Source organism: Alnus glutinosa, chromosome 5, assembly GCF_958979055.1.
Source record: "Alnus glutinosa chromosome 5, dhAlnGlut1.1, whole genome shotgun sequence".
NCBI lineage: Eukaryota > Viridiplantae > Streptophyta > Magnoliopsida > Fagales > Betulaceae > Alnus > Alnus glutinosa.
The window spans coordinates 31,679,639-31,690,131 of NC_084890.1; the positions used below are offsets into that span (position 1 = coordinate 31,679,639).

Consider the following 10,493-nt stretch of genomic DNA (forward strand, 5'->3'; position numbering starts at 1 on the left):
GCTTACTCCGAAAATTGTCTCACTTCTTTGATTCTTAGATGCAGGGGCCCTACGACCAGATGATGAATGATGTAAAGAATTTTCAGCTAAGTTTTCAAACAACACCCACGCATTATCTTCACTTTTAAGCATAAACGTACCCCCACAGGAGGCATCTACCATTTGTCTATGAGGCTCAGTCAAGCCATCATAGAAACACTGAATGAGTTGCCACTTAGGAACAGCATGATGTGGACACTTTCGTAAAAGGTCCTTCATCCTATCCCAAGTTTCATGAAAAGGTTCCCCCTCTATTTGTGAAAAACCGGTTATGGCTTTCCGTATTTGGTTTGTTTTCCCTATGGTGAAATACTTCTTAAGGAACTCTTGTTGCATCTGAGCCCAAGAAGTGATAGAGTTAGTCTCTAGGGAATTCAACCAATATTTTGCTCTATCTTTTAGAGAAAATGGAAACAAACGCATACGCAAAGCATCTTCAGAAAAGTTCTGTAATCGCATAGTTAAACAAATCTCAAGGAATTCATCAAGATGCTTATAGGGGTCCTCGTTATCAAGCCCATAAAACGATGGAAGCATTTGAATAATGCTAGGCTTAATTTCATAATGAGCTGCCGTAATGTTTGGCAGCTGAAGGCTTGAAGAAGGGGTGTATGTAGTGGGAACATAATGATCCCTCAACAACACGGGCTTTTCTTCTTCAGCCATAGGTGTTTTCGAACGGGCTTTTTGACGTGATTTCCTTTCGGATCTACGACGTCTAGGAATCCGCTCTAGGTCTAGGTCGAATGGAATAATAGGCAATAATAGCGACCGTCGACCGAACATAAACTAACAAAAATAAAACAATATATACGACACAAGGACTTAGAAAAAAATACTGGTTTCAGAAGAGTTCCAGTTGATGCAGTGGTTTCTGTTGCTCCACCAAAGTCGCTCGATCGACTTCAAAATGGATCGATCGATATTTCGATCGATCGAATTATGTGTCGCTCGATCGAATTTTCTCTGCAAAAGAACAAACTCTACCGAATCCTAAAAAAAAAAATTAAAAATTATATTTGTACACAAACATGAAATATTGACAAAAATAAAAATAAAATTAGTTTCTGCCTTGAAACAGCTGCTGAGATGTCACTGAGATATGTCGATCGATCGAGTATATATGCGATCGATCGATATTTCGATCGATCGAAAATAATTAGATCGATCGATTTTTTAGATCGATCGATTCTTTTGGTTTAAAAAGTAGATCGATCGAATATACTTCTGCAGAAACAGAATTCTGCAGAAACAGAACCAAATCAGTGTTCAAACCCAAAAACAATTTAAAACAGAACCGAAACCGCCTATGCACAGAATATACAATATGCACAGAATCAAACTAGATAAAATCATAAACACTTCACAAACAACCGTTTGCAATCCCCGGCAACGGCGCCAAAAATTGGTAGCGTTCCAACCGATGTTTTAAAAATAGGAATTTGGTTTTACAATTAATCGGTTTTCACAACTACGTGGATTTTAATATTTTTAACCACTCGCAATAGCACGTATCGATTGTACTATAGTAAGGGTGATCGAACCACAGAGATTGGAAAGTTTGTTTAGGTTATGAAGTACTTAAAATGTTACCTAATTTAATTATGAAAATGATGATTTGTTTTGTTTTAACACTAAGATAAACAAGTAAAAATGATAATTCTAAAAATAAAGAAAGTGTAGGGCATTGATTTCACTCAATCCTTAAGCACATGGTATATTGTATTCCTCTCGGATTTCTTTAACAAATGCAATACGAGCGCGTAATGATTGTCAATCACACGACGACCTCAACATGAAATTACTTTAGTTAATGACAATGATAAACCATCTATTCATACACAAGTCATTCAACTCAAATCTAGGGTTGAATGATTCATGCTTCCTAGTATGGATTATAAGGTCTATTAATAAGCATACACATCTATGGAAAAAGCATAAATCATCTTAGTTTAACACATAATCTCCACATAAATTTACACTAATATGGAAAAGCAATTAAGCAATAATTAAACTAAAAAGAGTGTGGAGAGATATGTGCTCCCTAGCATGAGTTTATCAAATTCACATAAATTATGTCATAAGCACCATTACACAACCATCCTTAGGTTATATAATCATCACACTTACATAGAAATCCAAGAACAACACAATTTACCCCATGGCCTTTAGAAAGAATTCATCAACACCCTACAACTAAATTAGCCACTCATGGAGTTATGAAATTCTCTTATAGAAGAAGAAGAACCCATTACTCTAGAGGATATAAAAACTACAACCTTGATTATTGAATCTATTTTTAACAACTAAAAATACTCAAGAACAAGCTTAAAAGAAAAGAAATTCTAAATAAAACTTAAAGAACAAGCTATGGGTTCTGGAATTTAAGGATTCCAGAATCGTTTTCAACATAAAATAACACAAAAACAATAGAAAGAAGAAGAAAGAGTTGCTGGAAATGTAAAGGAACTAGCAAGAACACTTGAATAAATGAAACTTCAACTTCAATTTACTATAAAAACGAGTTTAGACTAAGCTATAGTACAAACTTATCTTGAGAATAGCTCTCTGGAAAATATGAAGAAAAGGGTGCATCACTTAGATGCACAAAAACTAAGAAAAATAATTTATCAACTAAAAACTACCTATCTCCTCCAACCCATACGTTCATCCTCTATTTATAGAGGTTTTGGAACAACAACCCTAGCTCTAACACTCATTCTCCACCGTGCAAAATAATGGTGCTAACTTTTGTTTTGAACCGCACAATTTGAGGATGATTTAGAGCCACACAAAAAGCTGCCGACATCTGAAGATATTTCTGGAATGTCCGAAGTCGATCGATCGACTTGTTTTGCCTTGTAAATGTCGATCGATCGACATTTCGATCGATCGAATGTTTCACTCAATAGAGTTTCGATCGATCGAATACACTTGATCGATTTTCTTCTCCTTGGCAGTAACACTTGATCTTCACATATCTTCATTAGGCTTAATTTGTTGATTTTTCCTTGTTTTTCAATTAAGACCTAAAAAAGAGATGAAACACTAAAACATACTAAAACGTTATTTAACAACATAAATTAGGGTTTAACATATGTAAATTAAGGGGCGTTGAATGTAAACATTCAACGCTTATCACTGAGGAGGAAGAAAAAGAGGAGCAAATTGAACACATAGAGCAAGTTGAGCATAGAGAGAAAATTGAGCCCCCAGCTGATACAAGTCTGTCCAATAACAAGTGTTAGTCTGTAATTGGCCACATTCTGATGGACAAAAACACTTCTATGTAATGATGTTTTTAAATAGTGATTCCGCTATTCAAAGTGCTTCTAGAAGATTCTACACAGTCTACAAGTTAGAAAAATCGGATCCATTTCTAAAGCATCATCCTTCCGAACGTCGAGAACTTTCCGTCTGGACCTTCCTTTGTGTCGAGAAGCTTCTAATTGCTCCAGCTTGCATCCGTCCGGACGTTTCAGCAGCATGTCCGGACGACACTCAGTGTTCGACCAGCTACAGGATTTCTTTTCAAAACACAGATATGGGAAGATCGCTGTAACCGTTCGGACGATGTGGATTCCCGTCTGGACGCGCTCATCCATAAGGCAAGTATCGCATTCAAAAATTAGACGTCTGGACGCCAGTCTTCATGGTCTGGACGCGCGAGCATCATATATAGAAAATTGCGTGCATCAGATCCACCGTCCGAACGACCATTCCCTTGGTCCGGACGCGCGAAGCCTCAATATGGAAATTGCGTGCAGCTGAAGTGCGACGTCCGGACGATAGGGCAACACCGTCCGGACGCGGCTCAAATCAGGAAAGAATTTTAGCGAAATTTTGAAAATTCGATCGCACAGTTATCGTTCCGGATGCCTTATGACTACAGTCCGAACGACGCCTAGGTTTTATCAAGCCAGACGCTCAGTTGAACCTGCAGCGTATAAATAGAGGTCCCTAGGCTTGAGAACTGCAAGAATTCAGTATTGAATTCCTTAGTGCTTAGAGAGTTATATTGTAAGGTTACCGTGGTGAGTTAGTCTCTTTTAAGCCATTGATGTATGTGTTGTTGCTGCGCTGATCTGAAGTCTATCTTTGGGGTTGGCCCTAAGGTAAATGATTCCATTGAAGACCCTTTCAGGTAGGAGACTTGGTTGGAGGGCGTTCGTGTTAGGCTACACGTTAGAGTGCAAGGTACGACCACTGCATCAGGGGTATATGAGTGCTACTACTTTGTAACTAGTATTATCTTCTGAATAGTGGATGTTCTGGGTTTAGCTGCCCCGAAGTGGTTTTTCTCATATTGAGTTTCCACTTCGTTAACAAAATTCTTGTGTCTTTTAATTTCTGTATAGATACTATTTTGTTGACACTTTGTGCACACACACACACACTTGTTTATATTAGAAGTCAATTTTTCAATTGGTATCAGAGCTTGGTACACTCTGAGAAGATTAAATTCTTGAGTGATATTCTGTTTGACTTCTACCATGTCTGATCTGAGTATTGATAAAGTTGCTTCTATTTCTCATGCTATGTCTGTTCATAGAACTATGTTCATTAAACCTATCATGTCTCATAATCATTCTATACCTACATGTCACCACTGTGGTGTTAATGGTCATATTCGCCCAAATTGTTTCCATATTTGTACTCAAAAACCTAGGTATAAAACTCATGCTCCTAGAAAAGATGAACCAGGTTTTGAAGAACAAGTCAAGAGGTTAAGTGATCAAGTTAAGCTCATCAGTGAAAAGTTAGCTTACCTCTCCCCTAATGAACAAAGATCTGTCTACAAAAAGAAAGATTCCAAACATGTCTGTTCTAAACATATGACAGGTGATAAGACTCTGCTAAAAGAAGTTCAGATGGGCAAAGGAGGAAGAATCACTTATGGAGATGGGAGCCAATCCAAGGTTATTGGAAAAGGAATCATCGACATTCCAGGTCTCGGAACATCTCAGGAAGCTTTGTATGTGGAGGGGTTTGAGGTAAATCTCCTCAGCATCAGCCAATTTTGTGACAATGATTTGGTGGTACAATTCTCCAAAAAGTAATGTAATATATTTGACAGCAGTGGGAAGTGGCTTATGGGGGGAGAAAGAACTGTTGACAATTGCTATGGTCTTCCTAGTCTCACTGTAGACCCTTAAATTTTTTGTAATAAGGCAACTATAGATGACAGTGAACTATGGCATCAAAGGTTGGGGCATCTAAATTTCACAGATATGTTGAAGATTGCTAGCAAAGATATTGTTAAAGATCTACCCAAAATGGAGAAGACTGGGAAAGGAATTTATGGTTCTTGCCAACTAGGGAAACAGACTCGAGCAGCTCATAAAAAGACCTCAGGTATTCAAACTTCCAGAAATCTAGAATTCCTGCATATGGATCTCATAGGTCCCACTAGAACTGCTAGTTTAGGTGGGAGAAGGTATATACTGGTAATTGTTAATGATTTCTCTCGATATACATGGGCTATTCCTCTTCGGGAAAAATCTGATGGTTTCAATGAGCTCAACATTTATTCAAGAAGATTCAGGTTGAGCAAAATTGCCAGATTATGAGAATCTGCAGTGATCATGGAAGGGAATTCGAAAAAAAAAGAAATTTTCTTCTCCTATCACTCCTCAGCAGAATGGAGTTGTAGAACGAAAGAACAAAGTAATTCAAGAGATGGCTCATGTGATGATCCATTCAAGGAATCTCGTTCAACACTTTTGGGGAGAAGCAGTTAATACTGCATATCGTATTATCAACAGAGTCCACCTAAGGCCTGAAACAAACAAGACTTCCAATGAGATTTGGCGAGGTAAAAAGCCCGCAGTAAAGTACTTCAAAACTTTTGAAAGTAAATGCTATATCCTTCATGACAGGGAAAATCTTGGGAAATTTGATCCCAAAAGTGATGAAGGTATATTCTTGGGGTATTCCACAAACAGTCGTGCTTACAGGGTTTTCAATAAAAGAACAGAGACTGTGATGGAATCCATCAATGTTGTTATTGATGATGATGAAGTTGAGGGACCAAGCAGTAGAGAGGAAAATCAGCTCGATTCAGCTGAACTGCCAGTAACTTCAACTGACATTCTCAAGGCTTCTCCAAGTGTGTCTTTGGCTGAATCTCCTTCTACTCCCACAACTTCAGATACCATTGCCAGTGCTTCCGAAGATGAGGATACTCCTACAAATCCTCCTAAGTGGTTATGGGTGAAGCTCAATCATCCTCCTTAGCAGTTTCTTGGGATCGTGAATGAAGGGCGTAGACTAAGAAACATGATTATTCAGCCTACCAGTGAAGTAGCAAATCAAGTGTCCTACAGCTGCTACCTTGCTCAGACAGAGCCCAAGAAAGTTGAAGAAGCCTTACAAGATGAAAGCTGGGTGTCTGCCATGCATGACGAGCTCCATCAATTTACCAGAAATGATGTTTGGACTCTGGTTCCTGACCTGCTGAACATAATATCATTGGCACCAAATGGATTTTCAAGAACAAAACAGATGAGCATGGTACAGTGGTCTAGAATAAAGCACGTCTTGTCGCCCAGGGAGTAGACTTTGATGAAACTTTTGCCCTGGTTGCCAGGTTAGAATCCATCAGAATTCTTCTCTCCATTGCTTGTCATCTTGATTTCAAGTTGTATCAAATGGATATAAAGAGTGCATTTCTGAATGGTATTCTTTAAGAAGAGGTTTATGTAGAACAACTGAAAGGATTTCAAGATCCTCATCATCCCCATCATGTGTTCAAGTTGAAAAAAGCTCTATATGGTCTTAAGTAGGCTCCTCGAGCATGGTATGAGTGTCTCACCACATACCTTTTGGCCAAGGGATTTACAAGGGGACAGGTTGATCGAACCTTGTTTATCAGAAATCAAGGTACTCACAAGCTCATTGCTCAAATCTATGTTGATGACATTATTTTTGGAGCTACTTTAGACTCCCTTGCCCATGAATTTTCTGAGGAGATGAAGCAGGAATTTGAGATGAGCATGATTGGTGAGCTGAACTACTTTCTTGGTCTCCAAGTCAAACAAACTGCTGAAGGCATTTTCATCTCTCAATCCAAGTATGCTAAGGATCTGGTTAAACGTTTCGGCTTAGATGGGAAGAGTAGTGCCCGAACTCTCATGAGCACCAGTGTCAAGATTAGTAGTGACTTTGCAGGGAAACTAGTTGATCCATCTCTATATAGAAGTATGATAGGGAGTCTCTTATATCTCATAGCCAACCGAACAGATATTGCCTTCAGTGTGGGAGTTTGTGCTCGTTTTCAGGCAAATCCTAAGGAATCTCACCTCATTGCAGTCAAGTATCATCAGGTATGTAAATGATACTCTTCTTTATGGCATATGGTATTCCAGGGAAACAAATCTTGTTGTTGTAGGATATTCTGATACAAACTGGGCTGGAAATGCTGATGATAGAAAAAGCACATCGGGAGGATGCTTCTATGTGGGAAACAATCTCGTCGCTTGGACGAGTAAGAAATAAGCCTCTATATCTCTCTCCATGCCTGAGGCTGAATATATTGCCGCGGGAAGCTGTTGTACCCAATTACTATGGATGAAGACGCCACTAGGTGACTTCGAATTCTCTCAAGGGACCATGATTATCAACTGTGATAATACTAGTGCTATAAATATTTCCAAGAATCCCGTTCAGCACTCTCGGACTAAGCATATCGACATCAGACATCACTTCTTGTGTGATCTTGTGGAATCCGAGGTAGTATCTCTCTCCTTCATTCCCACTGAAAATCAATTGGCTGCCATTCTTACCAAACCTCTAGATGGTAGCAGGTTTGAATCTCTTTGGAAAGCCATTGGTGTTTGTGACATGTCCTAGACATGTTTTTCCATGCTAGGATAAGACTTTTGTTGTTGTGTTTCTTAAGTCTTGTCCTCTACTAGCATGATGGTTTTAATAATAATAATAAATTGGGGAGTTTTTGTAGCAGGGCAGTTCTTTCAAAGGTTTGTCAGCTATCTCATGTATCTTTTCTGGTTTATTAATTCATTGTGCTTTGATGAATTATTCTTACATGTGGTTGAGAACATTACTCTTATGAATTATGTGCTATGTACGTATATTCATTGCCTATGTGCTGAATTAGCAATATATCTTGTCTTTCATGGTGCAAGTAAAATTTTACCTTGTTCTTCATAGTACAAGTAAAATAATTGGGTGCTGCATCTTAGGGGGAGTGTATCAAATGAGGGTGGCTAGGCCTTAGTACTTTATAAGGTTTGACTTTTGACTAATCTTTCATTGATTTTCTCTCTTGTCTAGAAAATCTAGTTGCTTTGTGTCATATCAGTGAAAGTCATACCTTTTGGAAAAAGTCTTCACACACACACGCATTGTATGAGTTGAGCAAGCTATTTTTATTATTATGTTTGCAGGAAAATCTTTGTTTATTTTATACTTGTCTATCGACTCTATGTTTGCATAATTTTGACTTGCTCTTTGATTAATTTTTCAGACTGAGATACATGTGTGTGCTACTATACTTGTGAAGGATCTAACCTTGCTGCTCTTCTCTCTTCACTTTAGCAAGATGTTTTTATTTAGTCCTTTTTTGTTTTAAACTTGTGGACTTTATTACTCTGTTTTACCCTTTGTCCTTTTGTGACAAAAAGATGGAGTAATTTTTATTTTGGACCAAGATTATATTTTTAACCAGTCAAGTGAGTTTTCTCACAGAATGGCCAAAGGGGGAGTTTGTTAGTTTGTAATTGGCCACATTCTGTTGGACAAAATCACTTCTATGTAATGATGTTTTTAAACAAGGATTTCGCTATTCAGAGTGCTTCTAGAAGATTCTGCACAGTCTGCAAGTCAGAAAAATTGGATCCCTTGTACCCGTCCAGACGACGTGATATACTGTCCAGACGCCCAACTGTCCAAAGCATCATTCGTCCGGACGACGAGTACTTTCCATTTGGACCTTCCTCTGTGTCGAGAAGCTTCGAACTGCTCCAGCTTACATCCGTCCGAACGTTTCAGCAGCATGTCCGGACGACACGCAGTGTTCGACCAGCTACAAGATTTCTTTCCAAAACACAGATATGGGAAGATCGCTGCAACCGTCCGAACGATGTGGATTCTCGTCCGGACGTGCTCATCCATAAGGCAAGTATTGCATTCAAAATTCAGACGTCCGGACGCCAATCTTTCATGGTTCGAACGCGCGAGCATCATATATGGAAATTGAATGCATCAGATCAACTGTTTGGACAACCATTCCCTTGGTCCGGACGCTCGAAGCCTTAATATGGAAATTGCGTGCAACTGAAGTACGACTGTCCGGACAACAGGGCAACACCGTCCGGATGCGGCTCAAATCAGGAAAGAATTTCAGTGAAATTTTGGAAAGCCGATCGTACATTTGTTAGTCCGAACGCCTTATGACTACCGTCTGGACGGAGCCTAGTTTTTATCAAGCCAAACGCTCAGTTGAACCTGCAACGTATAAATAGAGGTCCCTAGGCTTGAGAACTGCAAGAATTCGGTATTGAATTCTTTAGTACTTAGAGAGTTATATTGTAAAGTTACTGTGCTGAGTTAGTCTCTCTGAAGCCATTGCTGTGTGTGTTGTTGCTGTGCTGATCTGAAGTCTATCTTAAGGGTTGGCCCTAAGGTAAATGATTCCATTGCAGACCCATTCAGGTAGGAGACTTGGTTGGGAGGTGTTTGTGTTAGGCTACACGTTAGAGTGCAATGTACGACCACTGCATCAGGGGTATGTGAGTGCTACTACTTTGTAACTAGTCTTGTCTTCTGAATAATGGATATCGGCTGCCCTGGAGTGGTTTTTCTCATACTGAGTTTCCACTTCGTTAACAAAATTCTTGTGTCTTTTAATTTTCGCATTGATACTATTTTGTTGACACTTTGTGCACACACACACTTGTTTATATTAGAAGTCAATTTTTCAACAAGGAAGTGAGTACTGAAGCTCATTCCTTTATCATTGTCCCTTTTGAGAAACATCATGAATTCAAAGCTTCAATTCTTCAATGTCTCAAAGAGCCATCGTATGCCAAGATTCTCAAGGATTTATATAGACAAGCGCACAAATCTAAGAATCATCGTCCCAAGAAAATATTTCCAAGTAAGCAAGTTAGCTACCTAAGATGGCGAAACATCCTCCCAGAGTGCTATCAAATTTTTTTTTAAAAAAAATGGTGGAAGAGATTGGTTGGACATTCAAATGATTGGGGAAGGTATGGTAATTTTTTTTTTCGCATTTAATTTATGAGTTCTTTTTCCTTTTTTTCATTTTATTTCTTGTCATTTTATTTTTGTTTTTGACAGCAATTAACCTTTTGATGTTCGTTTCTATGAGAAAAAAAAAATATTGCTGTTAGTTTTGTTGACAGGTGTTTTGGTGTTTAAGTTTGGGGCACGGACTGGCCTTTTTCACACCTTGATGTTTCCCTACTTTT

General features: G+C 38.7%; 1 pseudogene; it reads left to right on the top strand.

Moving 5' to 3' along the window:
- The first annotated feature begins 220 nt into the window (after positions 1-220).
- LOC133869973 (small nucleolar RNA R71) lies at positions 221-318 on the top strand (annotated as a pseudogene).
- The last annotated feature ends 10,175 nt before the right edge of the window (positions 319-10,493 follow it).